Here is a 20,675-nt window from a genome sequence, read left to right on the forward strand (position 1 = left end):
AGATATTGTGTTTACTTGTTGTGCCCACTGACTTTTTTTAAATGGAAAGTAAATATATACTCTTGTAATAGATTTACATAGAATGTTCCTTTTGAAGCATGCAGAGTATTTGAATGTGTTTTCTATACCAAGTGATACTCAGGTTACCTTAGCCTCCACAATAATTTTGGTCCTTAATAAGGGAGCAGAAAGATAGAGTAATTAGTGAGACTTGGCTTCTATTTGGAGTTCAGTGCAAATCCTGGTTTCAGATTTTCCAATTTCACTTGTGGAGTATTCTTTCCCTAGATATTATGATCTTATTTTCTCATTAGACAAAAAGTATTTGTTTCTAATTTCCTAATTTACTTAGAATTTGGGATTTAGAGAGCATCAAGTCTGGGTGATTTGATTAAAACAGCAGTTCCCAAACCATGCTATGTTTTATTATTAACTAGGGAAGTTTTACCGCTACCTGAGCCCTATCCTGGACCCACTGAAATAGAATTTCTGGAATTGATGCCTGCTAATGTAGTTTTAAATGTTCCCCAGGTTCTTCTAAGGTAGCCAGCCTGGCACCTGTATTTGGCAACCACTGAAGCATTCTGGCTTGTCTTTTTAAGTTACTTCATTTCACATAGTACAGAATTCAAATTTTCAGAGTAAAAATACTTCTTTCTCATCCTTCTCTAGCCACTTATCTTTCATCTGTGGAAGAAACCAGTGTAGATAAGATTCTGGCATGTTTTCGGAGGCATTCTACCTATATCAGAATATAGTCTCCTGACATACGTATTCGTGTTCATACTCTCACCATACTTTCTTTATTTACATAGCGTAACATAATATATTTTTCTGCACTTAGTGGTTTTTTTTGTTTTTCATTTACTATGTCTTAGAAGTTATATAGTTACAAAGCATGTCTTCTTTTTCCTATTCATTTTGAAATTTCAGTCATTCAGAAAAGTTGTCATAATACCATACAGAATGCCTGTAATCCCTTTTTCCGGTTTGCGCAATTGTCAGCATTTAGCTGTATTTTTCCTATCATTTTCTCTTTCTCTTTTTTACATATACACACAGGATACATGTGTTTTCCCCTGAACCATTTATTTTATTTTATTTTATGTTAAAAAAATTTATTTATTTATTCGGTTGTGCTGAGTCTTATTTGCAGCAGGTGGGCTCCTTAGTTGCAGCTCGCTGGCTCCTTAGTTGCGGCATGTGAACTCTTAGTTGCGGTGTGCATGTGGGATCTAGTTCCCTGACCAGGGATCAAACCCGGGCCTCCTGCATCGGGAGCATGGAGTCTTATCCACTGCGCCACCAGGGAAGTTCCTCCCTGAACCATTTAAGCGTAAGTTGGAGTCATGATGCCTAATCACCTACTTAGTATATAAACTTAAGGTATGTTTTTTAAAAGTAAGAATACATGTCCACATATCCCATAATGTAACCATCAAAGTCAAGAAGTTAACATTGATACAATATCATCCTCTAATTCATAGACCCTATTCACATTTCATCAGTTGTCCTAGTGATGTCCTTTGTAAGTCTGTCCAATCCAAGATTGCTCATGGCATTTGTTACCATCTTGCTTCGGCTTCAGTCTAGAATAGTTCCTTAGTCTTTTTTTCTCTTTCATGACTTGACATTTTTGACATCATGGATTCACATCAATGCCTCCAATTCTAGTGTTGCTCCACAGGGTTTATTTTAGCTTCCCTCTTCTTGTATTTGTAGTTCCTTTTCTCTGACAATGAGAAACCTAGCTCCCATTATTTTCAACATTCAAGTCATCTATAAGAGCCATTCTTCCGATCACACCAAGTCCCCCCTGCTGCCCCCCTTACCCCACAGGCTTCTGTGAGCCAGTTCAGCATTCCTGACCCCTGGGCCATGGCCCTGATGCCAGTGACCATGTGGGCCACTGCACCTGGTCGAGGACCTTCTCCCAGCCCACAAGGCACTGCATCAGCAGCCCTGCAGTCCACCATGTACCAGGAGAGCACCAAAGAGAAGCAGCTAGGTATTCTTTAATGGCTGCATTTATTCCCTTGTATCAAGTGAATGAATCACAGTTTCTTTAATCAGTTTCTTACTGATGTGCTTTTTCAAAATTTTTATTTATTCATTGTTGGCTGCGTAGGGTCTTCGTTGCTGCATGTGGGCTTTCTCTAGTTGCGGCGAGCGGGGGCTACTCTTCGTTGTGGTGTGTGGGCTTCCCATTGCAGTGGCTTCTCTTGTGGAGCACGGGCTCTAGGCACGCGGGCTTCAGTAGTTGTGGCTCATGGGCTTAGTTGCTCCGCGGCATGTGGGATCTTCCTGGAGCAGGGCTCGAACCTGTGTCTCCTGCATTGGCAGGCAGATTCTTAACCACTGTGCCACCAAGGAAGCCCCCTTACTGATGTGCTTTTGAATGTATGGAATCTTTAGTCTTGTGCCTTTTTTTTTTTTAATTGAAGTATAGTTGGATTTGCAGTGTTGTGCCAGTCTTTGCTGTACAGTGAAGTGACTCAGTTATTTGTGTGGAATCTTTAGAGCATGCTTTTTGTGAGCTCATTGTCTAAAACTTTCAAGTTTGTGGGACTTTTTATTCTATTGAATGTCGACAGATTATACCTGTAAGCTGACAAGTATATGCTACAGGTCCTGAATGTGTATCAGTCTGTGAAGTAGGAATGAATTCAGAAAAAATTCATTACCAAAATAGGAATACTCCTTGAGATATGGACCTGAATGTGTGAGGAAAAGAATGCATCCTAATCAGACTGTTTTTATGTTACATGCTTAAACTAACACTGTCCTACCTTAAAGTACTTGCTTATTTTGCATGGGTTTTAATACGAAATAATCATTTTAGCTACTTTCAGAAGGAAGGAAGGAAGCATCCAACTTGCCAATGTTGCAAAACCTTTGGAATAAATTACTGTTGGAGTCTAAATTAAATCCTATCTCTTTGAAAACCATATCATTAGTAGTACTTTGCTACAATGAACATACTTTTATATTTAGAAATAAAATTTTGGAAAATTGAAAATAATGTAAATTATTTTTATAACCTGTTTAGCCTAACAACTTCTGAAATTTCTATATTTTGCCACACAGATGACACGATAATGTGAATTTATATGCATGTACTTATATATCTGGAAATTGGATAAATTAAAATTCATATATTTACTTGCAGATGATTTATATCAAAAGATGGCCGTGAAATTGCTCAGCTCACACTCATGATTGTTTGCTTTCCGTGGTCCCCATCTCCAATCTAATTTTTGAAAAACATAGTACATGTTACCGGGCAATTCCAATTTTTCCGTACTTTGTTATAGAACTCAAAAAATGTTACCTTTGAGGCCGTTCTTGCCTTCTGAGATGGCCTACACTCTGTCTGTGGAATGTGTTTCTCTCTAAATAAATCCACTTCTTACCTAAAAAAAAAAAAAAAAAGTTACCTTTAAAATGTAAACTTGACTTAGAGGCTTCAAAACATCTTAATATGAGATGCTAAACTTATTCAGGAGAGGACAAACACTTGGGTATGTTGAAGGGTGGGGAATAGTTTCTTTTTCTCCTTATACTGTCTCATGCCAGACTTTATGTGCTTGGTACATAATAAGTCATTGGATAGTTGAAAGAGGGATGAGGGTTCTTGCATTCAGAACCAATGTTCTTCTGTAGTTAGAATTCACACTGAAACTAAAGGACGAGGATGGATGATGGAAAAAAATATGTGCTATATGAGCTAAGACCATATGAGATGGCACCAGTTTCTCTCTGGTTTGATAACATGTCTCTCAGCAGCCTGAGGGATAGTCATCTTTCATAATGTCAACCTCTAAACATTCTTAAGTTTTTAATGACTAATTTCAGATCCATCATTCATGATCCACTTAACTCTGCCAAGCCAATTTAATCATTTTCAGCTACAGAGAGGTTTATCAGGCCCAGGTTATTTATTTAAAATCTTGAAGGGTTAAGAAATCTAGATGTGAACTTCGGTGAATAGATTGGGTTTCATCCCAATCTTAGATTTTTTTTTAAAAAGTATTTTTAATGGTGAAAAAAATCTTACATGCAGAGGGTGCATAAAATGTATATACAGTTTAAAGAATAGGGATAAACACTTACGTACTACCACCCAGGTTAAGAAATTGAACACTGCAGGTATCTTTTTTTTTTTTGCGGTACGCGGGCCTCTCACTGTTGCGGCCTCTCCCATTGCAGAGCACAGGCTCCGGACGCGCAGGCTCAGCGGCCATGGCTCATGGGCCCAGCCGCTCCACGGCATGTGGGATCTTCCCAGACCAGGGCACGAACCTGTGACCCCTGCATCGGCAGGTGGACTCTTAACCACTGCACCACCAGGGAAGCCCTGCAGGTATCTTAAAAGCTCTCTGTATGTCTTTCTCCTATTGTGCCTGTATTAATTAGGGCTCTCCAGGGACACAGAACCAATATGATGTATATATATGTAAAGAGAGATTTTTGTAAGGAATTGGCTTATGTGATGGTGAAGGCTGGCAAATTCAAAATCTGCATGGTAGGCCTGCAGGTCGGAGACTCAGGAGAACCGGTGTTGCAGTTTGAGTCCGTAGGAGGTCTGTGGTAGAATGAGGAAGAGCTGATGTTGCACATGAAGTGTGAAGGCAGTCCCTCTCTTGCTCAGGGGAGGCTGGTCTTTTTGTTCTATTCGGGCCTTCAACTGGTTAAATAAGGCCCACCCACATTATGGAGGGCTTTACTCAGTGTCCACTGATTTAAATGTTAATCTCATCCAAACGGCCTCACAGAAATACCTAGAATAATGTTTGCCCAAATATCTGGGTACCCTGTGGCCTAGCCAAATTGACACACAAAATTACAAAATTATACACAGTGCCGGTTCTCCCTCCAGAGGTAACCATTATCTTCACTTAAAAAAAATTTTTTTATATTGTGATAAAATACACATAAAAGTTACCATCTTAACCATTCTAAAGTGTACAGTTCAGTAGTATTAAGTACATTCATCAAGAAATTTCCAAAACTTTTCATCTTGCACAACAAACTATACACATTAAACAACAACTCATCCCCTTCTCCTCCAGCCCTGGGCAGCCACCATTCTACTTTCTCTGTGAATTGGACTATTCTAGGTACCTAATATAAATGTAACCGTACAGTATTTGTCTTTTTGTGACTGGCTTATTTTACTTAGTGTGATATTCTCAAGATTCATCCATGCTGAAACATGTGTCAGAGTTTCTTTCATTTTTAAGGCTGAATAATATTCCATGTTTGTATGTACACATTTTGTTTATCTGTTCATCCATTCATGGATGCTTGGGTTGCTTCCATTTCCTGGCTATTGTGAGTAATGCTGCAGTGATTATGGGTGTCAAATAGCGCTTGAACTCCCTGCTTTCAATTCTTTGAGGTGCATCCTCAGAAGTGGCATTGCTGAATCATACAGTAGTTCAATTTTTCAATTTTTTGAGGAGTCACCGTATTGTTTTCCATAGTGGCTGCACCATTTTACATTCCCACCAACAGGGCAAGGGTTCCAGTTTCTCCACAGCCTTGCCAACACTTGATATTTTCTGTTTTTCTGATAGTAGTGATCCTAATGGGTGTGCGGTAGTGTCGTGACTCTTGAATTAGTCACTGTCTTGATTGTCTTTATTTACAATTTATGTATGCATCTCCAACTGTATATTATTTAGTTCTGAAAAACGGATAATAAGCACACAGCCAGGGAAGAAAAGGATAATATTGCTACTGCAAAGTGACAGCTCCCAGGAGATGATTTACTGAATGTCTCTGGCTTCAGCTTTCCTGCAAGTGTACAGTGGGCAATGGCGCGAATGAGTCTTGGGAAAAGTGGACCAACGACTGTTGTGTAGGTCTGGAAGACCAGTAAGAATGTGGTAACAGGGACTGGCTTGCTCTGTGTTTTCTGCTTCTAAGCTTGCTGTGGCCTACCGTCTAGCTGCCAGAGGTAGGTAGCTCTTATTCTTTGGGGTTAAGATGAAGATACCCACCAATTCCAGGCTTCACAGCATAAAGGGCAGAGCAGAAACAGAACAAACTGGGACAGACTCATCTGACAGCCTCAGGTTTAAAACAAAGATGATAGGATTGCAAACACCATCTTGGAGATAGCTCTCAGCTTACTCTCTTTAGTCACGTTGCTCCCGTCTGGACTTACTGCCCTGTGTTTTCTGATCTTCCTTCTCTATTGTCCTGGAATTTCCTTTGTCTCTCCTGTGTTGAGTCTCCTGTTTCCTGCATTTCATTTCTGTCACTTTATTGTGCTTTCTAGCTGTGGTCGCACATCCTTCAGTGGCTTCCTGAGAAAGGGTCTATAAGGGATAAAAATGTTGAAACTTGACCACCTGGGTATAAAATGTTAACAGGGGAAACATTTCCCCCCAGAATGTTGGAGACATTGTTCCATTGTTTGTGCTTCCAATGTTGGTATTGGAAAGTCCAGAGCCAGTAATTTTTTGTCCTTCATATGTTTCTTTTCCCCCTCGCTAGAAGCTTATTGAATCTTCTTTTTATCTTTGCTATTCTGAAATTTTACAGTGGTGCCCCTTGTTGTAGGTCTATTTTCATTCATTTTGCTTAGCCCTTAGCCCATTCAGTCTTTAAACTTAAAGCCTTCAATATTTCATTACTATCTCCTCCTCTCCATCTTCTTTTTCATTGTACTTTATGGATATCACGCCTCATAATCCGATTGTGGTAGGCCAAAAAATGCCCCCTGCCCAACTTGCCCATGTCCTAATCCCCAGAATCTGTGAATGTTACTTTATGTGGCAAAAGAAACTTTGCAAATGTGATTAAGAATAATGAGATGAGGAGATTATCCTGAATTATCCTGGTGGGTTCAGTGTAATCACAGGGTCCTTTTAAGAAGGAAGCAGGAAATTAAGTAGTAGATGTGATAATGGAAGCAAGAGATGGGAATGATGCAAGGAAGAGGTCACAGGCCAAGGAACGTAGGCAGCCTCCAGAAGCCAGAAAAAGGTATGGAAACAGATTTGCCTCTAGCACCTCAGGAAGAAGCATGACCCTGCCAACACCTTGGTTTCGGCCTAGTGAAACTCATTTCAGACTACTGACCTCCAGAACTGAAAGATAATAAATGAATGTTGTTTAAGCCACCAAGTTTGTGGTAATATGTTACAGCAGCAATAGGAAACCAATAACTGATCCTCTGATTTTCATCTATATTTTTTAATTCTTTGTCTTTTTAGTATTCTCATTCTGGGAGATTACGTTAACTTTAAAAAAAATTTTCCCCACTTCTACTAAATTATTCTTTTTGTTATCATCTTAGTTTCCAAGAACCTGTGTTCTCTCAATGTTTCCTTTTTAAAAAAGCATCATTGTTATGTTTCATGGATGTATGGACTGTGTTATCTCTTTTTTATTAATGATAGTTTTGTTTTAGTTTTTTTGGGCTGCAAGGTATGTTTCCTCCAAACTGCTTTTATTTGACTGATTGTGCTTAGTCTGTTTTCTTCTCTGTTAGAGGCTTTGCTAAGCTGTCTGGTAATCCTTGGCTGTCTGATCATGATTGAGAACGAGACACTGAAAGGCTAATTGGAACTGCTGAGTATCTGTGTGTAGGAAGATTGTCCTGTGTATTGTAGGATGATTAACAGCACCCTTGGCCTCTCCTTACTAGACACCAGCCACACCCCTCCAGTCTTGACAATCAAAAATGTTTCCAGACATCGCCAGGTATTCCCTGGGAGCAAAGTCATCCCAAAGGAGAACAACTATTCTAGGACAATGTCAGTGCTTCCCGGCAGCTGGGGGAGCTCCCAGTGTCATTATTTTCAGGTTTTTCCTTCTGGGCAGGTCAGATTCCTCAGAAAAGGGTCTTCCAGTCCCCTGCTTGGAGGGCAAAGGTTTGACTGCCAGTGGTCTGGTGACTGGTTGGAGAAGAAGCCTGAGATCTGTATTATTAAGCCGTTTCAGGGAGAGTGAATCAGAGAGAAAGTTTTATCACAAAAGAAGTGTTGCCAGAGGGATTAGAGCACTAAGTACATCAGCACATTACTGCCTTTAAGCTCCCTTGAGATGCTGGAGATAGAAGGGCCAAAAGGGGGACCCGCAGGCGGTACTCATAGCCTCCAGGGACTCTCTCATACCATCCTTTTCCTACTGAGATTAATACCGTTTAGCGATTCCATAATTAGTAATGTAGAGGGCCACTGTTAGAGAGCCAAGTTTATCTTTTACATAATAGGCTTTTTTTTTAACATAAATTTCACTTTATTTAAAACATATGAATGAGGGTATTTCAAATCACACTAAACATAATAAATATATAACTTGCTTTGTTAAAACTCTGCAGTATACCTTCAAGGAAAGGCTAAACTTCCAATGCCAACTGTATATGAGACAAAATGAAATATTTACAATAATCAGTTTCCTAAAAGTGCTATTTTTAATACCTCTAAGAGGAAACTCATTCTAGTGCTTTGTTTCCATCGAAACGTCTATACATTCCTTTATTCACAGAACCAGGTGCTTCTGTTACTAAAGATACATATCCAAAGCTTTTATACCCTTTTAAATAGATTTAACATTTTAGCTCTTGGGGGGAGGAACGGGGAAGTCCAAACAACACAGACCATCTTAAATTATTAGAGATGATTGACTTTATAACACACCCTGTTTCAACTCAGATGTGAAATTTGATGAACATGCTAATGAAAAACAAAAAAATCCCAGTTCACGTGTCTAAGGTAAGTCATCCTTCTCTACGTGAGAATTTGTGTAGGTCGAGGAGGATCCACTATAGCAACCTTCCTGTGATCCAGACCTTGATACCACGCTCCACTTCTGATCTGTACGTTCTCTTCCAACCTGATTTGGCTTAGATTCTTCAGGGCTTATATTTAGTACATTGATTGAACTATGTTCAGATACACAGGAACGTGTCTGGCAAAGGTTGGAAGTAGAAGCAGAAGCAGGAAGAGATTTAATAAGTTTAGACTTGCAAACTGGAGACCCAGTAGGCACACCGTGAGGTTTCTTTTGCCGTGGACTCCAGTGTACTGTAGGGTTGTCCCGATCAGAACTTCCTGAGAACGCACTGGAAAGTTTCACATTTTTTGAGTTCTGGTGGTCATAGGTAGTCATATTTAAAAACTGTTGGTTTAACCAACTGGCTCGCTCTTCTTCAAATGCCTTTCTCTCCAATCCTAGGCGAATAGCTTAGTCTTTCTTTCTCGAAATTCTTCTTTTGCTCTTTAAATAGGGACCATTCTTCTTTGAGGCATTCCTTTTCTTCCAACAAGTAACAGTCTTGTAGCAGTGAAGTGGTGTCATCATCACATGCAGTAGCGAGCTGCTGCTGTAAAAGTTGCTGCTGAGTTTTAATCACTTCTTTACACTGTTGAATTTCTAACTCAAGTTTTTTTCAGTTTCTTGTTCATGGTCTTGTCATGAGATTACATCTTCATCATTAAAACCTTCTAGGTGTACCTTTGAAACTTGGTTATCAAGTTTTTCTACGTGACTTTTCAAAATTCTCCACTGTTTTCTGATGCTGTTGGTAAGCTGCTCTGTCACAGTTTCACAGGAAAGGTGAAACGTACTCTCTCTTTTCAGTTTCCCAGCATCTTCAATATCAAGGATAACAGTTCTTGTACTATCATCTGCTCTTTCTCTAGGTTTCTGCTTTTGGGGAGAAAGAAGAGAAATTATTTCCTTTTTCATTTGCTGAAAAACCTTCTAGAGTTCAGCATTTTCCATTAAGATTTGTTTCTGACAATATTCAAGAGAATTTTTTACATTTCATCTTCATTCCTGGCTTCAGTTTTACCCGTCCTCCAGGAGTCTCTTTTTCCATCAGCTCTCCCCACGTAATTTAAAACTTCCATAGCTAGTTTTTTATCCTTCTTGTTCATAACAAGTTGATGTAGACGTTCCTTTAGTTTATTATATTCACAGTCTTTTCTCTTCATATCATGATTATATTGAGTAGCTTGACTTACAATGATATTTTGTAATTTCTGCACCTCATCCTTCTCATTTTTCAGTAGCTGATGCAAATTCCTATTCTTGCATTGTAACTGTCTGTCTCTCTCCTGAAGACCAATCATTTCTGTCCTGGAGGTTTCCAGTTGTTCCTTAAGTTTTGCATAGCAGTTCTGCAGATGGTCCATATCACTTCCCAGTTTGAGATTCTGTGTTTCCACATTTTCCTGGGCTAGAAGGTTCTTCCGCTGAGTACAAGTAGCTCATTCATACAATTTAAAACAGCAAGTATATTTAATTCTCTCTTTGTCTCTTTACCTTTGGATTCTTCATATAATGAAGGAAAACCGAAAGTAGTCAATTCCTGATCAAGATATGAAATACTTTGTTCAATATTCTCTTCTGTGCAGAAGGCACTAAAAAAACCGTGCACATTTTTTGATAAAGGTATTGAAGAACATAGCACTTGCTGTGAGTATAAACTTGATGGAGACATCTTTGTTTCTGACGTATATTGAGAGATATTTTTGCTTTCTGAAGACAGACCTCGATCTGTAACAGTCATCCAATCTCCCATAGCAACCGCCAGAGCCAGGATACCTGAGGAACCAGTTCAGCGGTGAAACATTCAGCCCAGCTGCTGTCACTCTACTATGTAGGCATCATGGACCCTGGGTGCGGCGGAGACGCACCGCTCGGCTGTCCTAGACCTGCTCGCACAGCCCCCGAGGGCCCGCACAGGCAGCCTACATAATAGGCTTTCTTAAGGTGTGCAATTCATCCAGTAGAGACCTTGACCCAAGATATTGAACTCCTTGCTAGATTATGTTAGTGCTCCCACACAGCTCAAAGTCCTGAAGTTAGCATTCAGCTTTCATACATTCACTTATTCCTCCTGTCTTCAGTGTAGTACCTCCATCCTCAACCTGCCCATCTCACCTCCTGTACTCCACTCCAGAAATCATCTGTGTTAAAAGACTATCCAGAGGATAGATGTTCAGAAATCTGGAGGTGTTGGGGAGAGGATCTGGGAATCTAATTTCACTCATTTCTCTTTATGCTCTTCCTTCCCTTTCACCCAAGATTTGGAGGTATCTGGTCCTGAGTCTTTTAAGGATTTTCAGAGTAAACTACTTTGGTTCTCAGCTCTCACAACCACTGGCTAAAACTCAGCTTTTGGGGGTTGGTTAAATCCTTTACCATAGTTCCCTTTGCTTTCCAGCTTCCAAAATTTTGTTACTGTTGTCTCCTTTCCTGTTCTTCCTGTCCTTGTTATTTTATGTCTTTTTTTTAAAAAAAAGTATTTTTCACTGGGGTTTTGGGAGGAAACAAAATTTGATACATGTATTCCATCCACCATCTTAAAATGGGACACCATACTTTTATTGATTTATAAAGTTAGATCATGGATCTCCTCCTGACCTGCTTTATGAGCTGAATGCTCCCAGTTTTCTTTAGTTTGATGCCTTCCATAGCAGTTTTTGTGATCTCCTGCCTCACTTGAATTGATATTCTTTGCTATTGTGTCTGGGAAAGTTAATTAACTACAACTGGAACATGATATCTAGGATAAGGTCATCCATGGTTTAATACAAGTGAAGCACTAAACTAACCATTTTATTTTTGGCTATTAATATTGCCTGCATTACCTGGAAAAAGTGATTCTGTTATTAGTTATGATTCCTATCATTTTGGAGTATCTTTTAGTTGAAAAGATCTATATATTCCTTGAACTCCTGTGGACTTGTTATTACAGACTGCCAAGGCTAAGCTTTAAAATTGAGAACAATCAATTTTCCAATTCCTGCCAAGAGCAATTCTTAGGAGATGATTAAGGGTCAGCATGGCATATTAACATTGTTGATCTAAAACAAAGCTAATAATTTTCTTCCTTTACCCAATGTCCCAGTCAGTGTTCTTAAGTTAATAATGTCAGCTTCCTGAAAGGACACTAGAGTCTTTATATTTTCCATTTGTGAGATATAATTTAATTTGATTTTAGCAAGCAGTATTTGAATTTCCATTGCACAGGGTGGTACTAACTAAATGCTAAATGATAATACAAGTCATATTAAATCTCTTGTATTTGGGCATTAGGAAGATTATCTGGGTACCAAAATAGGATATTATCCTTTAGACAGCATATTGGGTTTCTGGGTACCTTTAACAAATAACCACCAACATAGTGGCTTAAACAACTCAAATGTATTATCTCACAGTCCTGTAGGTCAGAAGTTTGACACAGGCTTCAATGGGCTAAAATCAAAGTGTCTCCAGGCCGCATTCCTTTGCAGAGCATAGTATTGCTTTAGAGAAGAATAATTTCCTGCTCATTAGGATTGTTGATAGAATTCAGTTTCTTGCATCTGAGGGAATGAAGTCCCCATTTTGTTGCTAGTTATAAACTGAAGGCTGTTCCCAACTTCTAGAGGCCACCACATTCCTTGGCATGTGGCCCCCTCCTTCCATTTTCAAAGCCAGCAGCAGTGGGTCGAGCCCTTACGTTGAATCTCTCCAATGCTTCCGTTTCATTGCTCTCTGACCACAGTCGGGAAACGGTCTCCAATTTTAAGGACGCACCTGAGTAGATTGGGTATCTCCCAATGATCCAGGATGATCTCCCCATCTTAAGGTCAATAGTCTTAATCATATCTACAAAGTCTATTTTGCCATGTAAGGTTCTGGGTGTCAAGGTATGGACATCTGTGGGCAACCATAATCCTGCCTACCATGTACATTAGATAACAGTTCTGTAACTAAAAAATGGAATTATTTAGAAGTGGCAGCTTGAAAACTCAAGGTAAAAAGGTTCTAAAAAAGTGTTCCATCATTTGCTTAAATTGTTAAATGGTGGGTTGGAGAAACACAACCAGCTTTTGACAGCATTTCTTCTCCTCCCCAAATTTGGTTATTTTATTTTTGCTTTAAGCTTTATTTAATCTTTGGTTAGGATTCTTCAGAATAACAAAGACTGTACTTTTGTCCATTTGTAAATAATGACTGCATCTACCCCTCCCCACCCCGCGCAAAGTGACAGCCATTGCAATGGGGCAGATAAAAATGGGAGATTTTCTTCTTGCTATTCGTATAGCAAGACACTGCCATTTAAGTGGAAACCAAATTAAAATAGAGATACTAGATAGTTTAAGAGGCAAATGTTGCCTTTTTTTGCTGTCTCTTACCCATAAACTTCAGCGTGTGATCTGTAGACAGACTGGCAATATTGTCTACTGTCTTTTATCATCCTCCCAAAAGCAGTTGATTATCTTGGAAGGGCTTCAAAAGCAATTAAGAAAATCCCTTATGTCAAGTTACATTTCAGACAGGATAAATTAGATGTATGGGGAAATGTCCTGATAAAGTACTCGAGAAATAATGAATCTGTGTACAATTTGTAATTGCTCCTACAAAAAATTTACAGCATAAAAGAGGCTGTTAACCTGAGACTGGACGCTCAGAGATGTTTTTTTTTTTTTTTCTCATTACAAATGCAAATGCCTTATGAAATTGAGCCCAGAGCATTTTTAAATGTCCAAAATGTAATTCAAAACATTGTTTATTACATTTCTGTCCTGGCTCTTTACGGCATCACAGGCTTCTTTGTAAACGCTGATTTTTAAGCCAGGGGGTCTGCAATGAAAAAATGGCCGATTTGACTCACTAATGGTCCTAAAGGGCAGCTGTGTTCCAGAATGAAGGGTGAGGGTTAGCACCAGTGCCACAAAAGGATGGTGATGGATGGTGATTGGAAAGACATTGATTTGTTGAGTGTCCATGAGATTATTGCGTTTGGTTTCTACTTTATGCATTAAAGATAGACAGGTGATCTTCAATCTGCATAACCCCATCCCTGTGACTCCAGAACAATACAGGCTCCATGGATGGCCCATAATGAGTTGGTGGGGACAGGGATTGGTGGGTTAGGTGCTGGAGCCTGGGGATACTCTGTCAGAAATAGGTATCTAGTTAGAATACTTTTATTATCACAGTGCTAGGAAATTCAAAGCAATTTCCTTCCCTTATGAACTGCTATTCCCTTCTGAGTAAAGTGATTTCAACTCTTCCAAACTACTTGGATTTTATCTCCCATTTCCTAACTTTTGAAGTATGGGTGCACTCGTTGCTAATTTTCCTCCCGTGATAAACATTAGCAAGTGGGAAGTTATTAGAGGGTTATTATACAATATTCATAGACCGCTTTTATTTGTGAAAGTGTTTGAAGGTCTCTTAAATATGAACTGTTTCCAAATAACCTTGGGCTCATTTTTCATCTTGATCCAAATCCCATGGAAGCAAACCAATCATGAAGCTCTCTGAAAAGTCACTGGAAGCCCCAGGCTCAGAACCCAGCTGTGGAGCATGAACTATTAGGTTCTGTGCTGCTGGAAGCTTTGAGTAACTGAACCACAGGGACTGATGCTCATTTAGGAATCAAAGTTGGTGCTTTGTTTCCAGAAGCCTTTGTCTGAGCTGAGGAAAGTAGACTAAACCTCTCATAGGAGTTCAGATTGTATAGACTTTACTTTTTACACAGTTGCTTTTTAAGATGGTTCAACAAAGTGATGTCTTTTCTGTTTAAAGAATAGGGAACAATAACAACAGCAAAGCTAGTGAAAAACAAACTGCAGGGTATTGCTATCCACAGAACAACTCTGATTTCTAAGTTTGTCTTCGTTAATGTTCTATCCATTGACATTCGTCCATGTTCTCTCTTGGTGAGCTGTTTCCCGCTCCCATCCTCAAATACCATCGCAGGTCGAAACTGAGACCTCTGCATTATTTCTCTTGCCTTGATCTACCTTCCTCTGATTTACAGCTTTATCATACTCCTTTCTACTTCTCATCAAAGTATGTTTGTCCTGATTCTCTCCAGAGTCAGCAGCCAACATAATAATAGTATTGCTTACTAAGTACATTTCTAAGTGCTTTATTTGTAATTATCCTCAAAATAACCCTCTTGGGTAGTTACTAGTCTTGTGCTCATTTTACAAATGGAGGTAAGGGAGACAGTGATGAAAAATGATAAGCATGTTGTTTAAGTCTCACAGCTGGCAAGTGATGGAGTCGGGATTCATGCCCAGGTGATCTGGCCCCAGAGCCCCTGCTCTTCACCTCTGCTTTTCATTGGCTGTCAGAACTGGGAGAACTAATTGTTGCTTTAGGTTAGATCCTAAATGTAGATTCTGACATTTCAATGGCTGTTTGATCTAGCGCAAGTTAACTAACTTCTCTGAGCTTTAGTTTCCTCAGCAGTAAAATAGGGATATTTGTGTGAAGAAAACAGAGATAACCCCCATAAACATTCATGGCTATAGTAGGTCCTTGAGAAAATTTAGTGTTAGCTAACCCTTTCCTTTCCTTAATGTTCTCTCCTTAATGATATAATTTGCAGATGAAATTAGCTGATTTCTGATGTTGATGGGGAAAGTGGTTTACCATGTTGCCTCTCTCTTGTGGTAACATCAAGCATTGTGACTTTTCAGATTGGCAGACTTTTCAACACTTCATTTAGGCAAGGACTACATCTTCTCTGAAGTTGCACCAAGTCACATAGTCTTAGATGTACTTGTTCTCGATCTGGAAATTTTATATTTCACGTACCATGTGCTCACTGCTATGTCTTCGGGAAAATTTTTTTTTTTTTTTTTGCGATACGCAGGCCTCTCACCGTTGTGGCCTCTCCCGTTGCGGAGCACAGGCTCCGGACGCGCAGGCTCAGTGGCCATGGCTCACGGGCTCAGCCGCTCCGCGGCATGTGGGATCCTCCCAGACCGGGGCACGAACCTGTGTCCCCTGCATTGGCAGGCGGACTCTCAACCACTGCGCCACCAGGGAAGCCCTTCAGGGAATGTTTTGAAGCAGGAAATGAAGTAGAGCGGCAACCACCTGCTTGTGGGTTTGTATCATATCATGAAGAGCTGGTGGGCTGGTCTTGTCCTCCAAAAATGGCAATGACCCATGGAAAATGCTTTGGCAGAAGTCAGCATATTCCCTGGCCATGGGACCAGCTGTTTCTAACTACACACTGTGTAGTTACACTACACACTACGTGGTGGGAAGTTCCCTTTCCAAGTTCTGGGAACCACACGGGCTATTAATTTTATGACAGTAAATATAACTGCAGGTGTCTGTGTGCAAGACTGGGTTGCAGGATAAACATGACGAATTATACACTTTCTGAGGATGAAATGGAAAGTTATCTTTTTTGTTACACTTAATCACAATAGCCAGTAGAATGCACAGGCCTTTGCCAAGTTTTAGTCACACTTATTTATATGAGATAAGAAGAATATGAAATGTTCATTGTATTGTATTTGAATATCTCCTCAAATAAGCCCTCACATTACTTTCATCTTCATTTTGATGAATCTTTGTCTCTATGCCCCATCTTTACTTAGCTTTACCATATGTAACTCTGAGCATGTTAATCCACAGCCTTTTATTGAGTATCTACTAAGTGTAATTTCCTGTACACATGGGAATATAAACAGGAACAGAGCATGATCCCTGTCCTGAGGGATCTTGAAATCTAATAAGAGCTAAGAATCAAACATGTAAAAATGCTACATAAACATATTAATATTTTTGGAACAACAGCTACTTGCAAACTACCAATTATTTACATATCCTCTCAGAGATAGCCTGTGTATAGATTGAGCATATATATATACACATACTCTTTTTAAAAAGTAACAGTAAAAAGCATACCATATGTACTGTTATGGTCCTTGTTCTTTTCCACTGGATAATATGTCTTATAAGTCATTTCATAGCTGTGCATATATATCTGCTCCATTATTTTTAATAACTTCATAGGCTCCCACTATATGGAAACCAGTTATTTTCTATTATTACCTTATTGGGTTTTTTTTTACATCTTTATTGGAGTATAATTGCTTTACAATGGTGTGTTAGTTTCTGCTTTATAACAAAGTGAATCAGTTATACATATATATATGTTCCCATATCTCTTCCCTCTTGTGTCTCCCTCCCTCCCACCCTCCCTATCCCACCGCTCTAGGTGGTCACAAGGCACCGAGCTCATCTCCCTGTGCTATGCGGCTGCTTCCCACTAGCTATCTATTTTACGTTTCGTAGTTAATATATGTCCATGCCACTCTCTCACTTTGTCACAGCTTACCCTTCCCCCTCTCCATATCCTCAAGTCCATTCTCTAGTAGGTCTGTGTCTTTATTCCTGTCTTACCCCTAGGTTCTTCATGACATTTTATTTTCTTTAATTCCATATATATGTGCATACGGTATTTGTCTTTCTCTTTCTGACTTACTTAACTCTGTATGACAGACCCTAGGTCCATCCACCTCATTACGAATAGCTCAATTTCATTTCTTTTTATGGCTGAGTAATAGTCCATTGTATATATGTGCCACATCTTTATCCATTCATCTGATGATGGACACTTAGGTTGTTTCCATCTCCTGGCTATTGTAAATAGAGCTGCAATGAACATTTTGGTACATGACTCTTTTTGAATTATGGTTTTCTCAGGGTATATGCCCAGTAGTGGGATTGATGGGTCATATGGTAGTTCTATTTGTAGTTTTTTAAGGAACCTCCATACTGTTCTCCATAGTGGCTGTACCAATTCACATTCCCACCAGCAGTGCAAGAGTGTTCCCTTTTCTCCACACCCTCTCCAGCATTTATTGTTTCTAGATTTTTTGATGGTGGCCATTCTGACTGGTGTGAGATATCTCATTGTAGTTTTGATTTGCATTTCTCTAATGATTAGTGATGTTGAGCATCCTTTCATGTGTTTGTTGGCAGCCTGTATATCTTCTTTGGAGAAATGTCTATTTAGGTCTTCTGCCCATTTTTGGATTGGGTTGTTTGTTTTTTTGTTATTGAACTGCAAGAGCTGCTTGCAAATTTTGGAGATTAATCCTTTGTCAGTTGCTTCATTTGCAAATATTTTCTCCCATTCTGAGGGTTGTCTTTTGGTCTAGTTTATGGTTTCCTTTGCTGTGCAAAAGATTTTAAGTTTCATTAGGTCCCATGTGTTTATCTTTGTTTTTATTTCCATTTCTTTAGGAGGTGGGTCCAAAAGGATCTTGCTGTGATTTATGTCATAGAGTGTTCTGCCTATGTTTTCCTCTAAGGGTTTGATAGTTTCTGGCCTTACATTTAGGTCTTTAATCCATTTTGAGCTTATTTTTGTGTATGGTGTTAAGGAGTTATCTTATCTCATACTTTTACATGTACCTGTCCAGTTTTCCCAGCACCACTTATTGAAGAGGCTGTCCTTTCTCCACTGTACATTCCTGCCTCCTTTATCAAAGATAAGGTGACCATATGTGCGTCGGTTTATCTCTGGGCTATCTATCCTGTTCCTTTGATCTATATTTCTGTTTTTGTGCCAGTACCATACTGTCTTGATTATTGTAGCTTTGTAGTATAGTCTCAGTCAGGGAGCCTGATTCCTCCAGCTCTGTTTTTCGTTCTCAAGATTGCTTTGGCTATTCGGGGTCTTTTGTGTTTCCATACAAATTGTGAAAGTTTTTGTTCTAGTTCTGTGAAAAATGCCAGTGGTAGTTTGATAGGGATTGCATTGAATCTGTAGATTGCTTTGGGTAGTAGAGTCATTTTCACAATGTTGATTCTTTCAATCCAAGAACATGGTATATCTCTCCATCTATTTGTATCATCTTTAATTTCTTTCATCAGTGTCTTATAATTTTCTGCATACAGGTCTTCTGTCTAAAATATCTAGGTTTATTCCAAGATATTTTATTCCTTTTGTTGCAGTGGTAAATGGGAGTGTTTTCTTGATTTCATTTTCAGATTTTTCATCATTAGTGTATAGGCATGCCAGAGATTTCTGTGCATTAATTTTGTATCCTGCTACTTTACCAAATTCATTGATTAGCTCTAGTAGTTTTCTGGTAGCATCTTTAGGATTCTCTATGTATAGTATCATGTCATCTGCAAACAGTGACAGCTTTACTTCTTCCTTTCCGATTTGGATTCCTTTTATTTCCTTTTCTTCTCTGATTGCTGTGGCTAAAACTTCCAAAACTATGTTGAATAAGACTGGTGAGAGTGGACAACCTTGTCTTGTTCCTGATCTTAGTGGAAATGGTTTCAGTTTTTCACCATTGAGGACAATGTTGGCTGTGGGTTTGTCAGATATGGCCTTTATTATGTTGAGGAAAGTTCCCTCTATGCCTACTTTCTGGAGGGTTTTATCATAAATGGGTGTTGAATTTTGTCAAAAGCTTTCTCTGCATCTATTGAGATGACCATATGGTTTTTCTCCTTCAATTTGTTAACATGGTGTATCACATTGATTGATTTGCATATATTGAAGAATCCTTGCATTCCTGGAATAAACCCCACTTGATCATGGTGTATGATCCTTTTAATGTGCTGTTGGATTCTGTTTGCTAGTATTTTGTTGAGGATTTTTGCATCTCTGTTCATCAGTGATATTGGCCTGTAGTTTTCTTTCTTTGTGACATCCTTGTCTGGTTTTGGTATCAGGGTGATGTTGGCCTCGTAGAATGAGTTTGGGAGTGTTCCTCCCTCTGCTATATTTTGGAAGAGTTTGAGAAGGATAGGTGTTAGCTCTTCTCTAAATGTTTGATAGAATTTGCCTGTGAAGCCACCTGGTCCTGGGCTTTTGTTTGTTGGAAGATTTTTAATCACAGTTTCAATTTCAGTGTTTGTGATTGGTCTGTTCATATTTTCTATTTCTTCCTGATTCAGTCTTGGCAGGTTGTGCATTTCTAAGAATTTGTCCATTTCTTCCAGGTTGTCCATTTTATTGGCGTAGAGTTGCTTGTAGTAATCTCTCATGATCTTTTGTATTTCTGCAGTGTCAGTTGTGACTTCTCCTTTTTCATTTCTAATTCTATTGATTTTAGTCTTCTCCCTTTGTTTCTTGATGAGTCTGGCTAATGGTTTGTCAATTTTATTTATCTTCTCAAAGAACCAGCTTTTAGTTTTATTGATCTTTGCTATCGTTTCCTTCATTTCTTTTTCATTTATTTCTGATCGGATCTTTATGATTTCTTTCCTTCTGCTAACTTTGGGGTTTTTTTGTCCTTCTTTCTCTAATTGCTTTAGGTGCAAGGTTAGGTTGTTTGTTCGAGATGCTTCCTGTTTCTTAAGGTAGGATTGTATTTCTATAAACTTCCCTCTTAGAACTGCTTTTGCTGCATCCCATAAGTTTTGGGTTGTCGTTTCTCCATTGTCATTTGTTTCTAGGTATTTTTTGATTTCCTCTTTGATTTCTTCAGTGATCACTTCGTTATAAAGTAGTGTATTGTTTAGCCTCCATGTGTTTGTATTTTTTACAGATCTTTTCCTGTAATTGATAGCTAGTCTCATAGCGTTGTGGTCAGAAAAGATACTTGATATGATTTCAATTTTCTTAAATTTACCAAGGCTTGATTTGTAACCCAAGATATGATCTGTCCTGGAGAATGTTCCATGAGCACTTGAGAAGAATGTGTATTTTGTTGTTTTTGGATGGAATGTCCTATAAATATCAATTAAGTCCATCTTGTTTAATGTATCATTTAAAGCTTGTGTTTCCTTGTTTATTTTCATTTTGGATGATCTGTCCATTGGTGAAAGTGGGGTGTTAAAGTTCCCTGCTATGAATGTGTTACTGTCGATTTCCCCTTTTATGGCTGTTAGTATTTACCTTATGTATTGAGGTGCTCCTATGTTGGGTGCATAAATAT

The 20,675-nt window shown here is 39.0% G+C and overlaps 1 pseudogene across 1 annotated transcript; it reads right to left on the minus strand.

The window, feature by feature from the left end:
• Positions 1–8,724: 8,724 nt before the first annotated feature.
• LOC307051937 (afadin- and alpha-actinin-binding protein-like) lies at positions 8,725–10,610 on the minus strand (annotated as a pseudogene). The gene has a single exon. The product of its transcript is annotated as an afadin- and alpha-actinin-binding protein-like (transcript).
• Between the last annotated feature and the right edge of the window lie 10,065 nt (positions 10,611–20,675).

Source organism: Hyperoodon ampullatus (genome assembly GCF_949752795.1).
Source record: "Hyperoodon ampullatus genome assembly, chromosome: 4".
NCBI classification, from domain to species: domain Eukaryota; kingdom Metazoa; phylum Chordata; class Mammalia; order Artiodactyla; family Ziphiidae; genus Hyperoodon; species Hyperoodon ampullatus.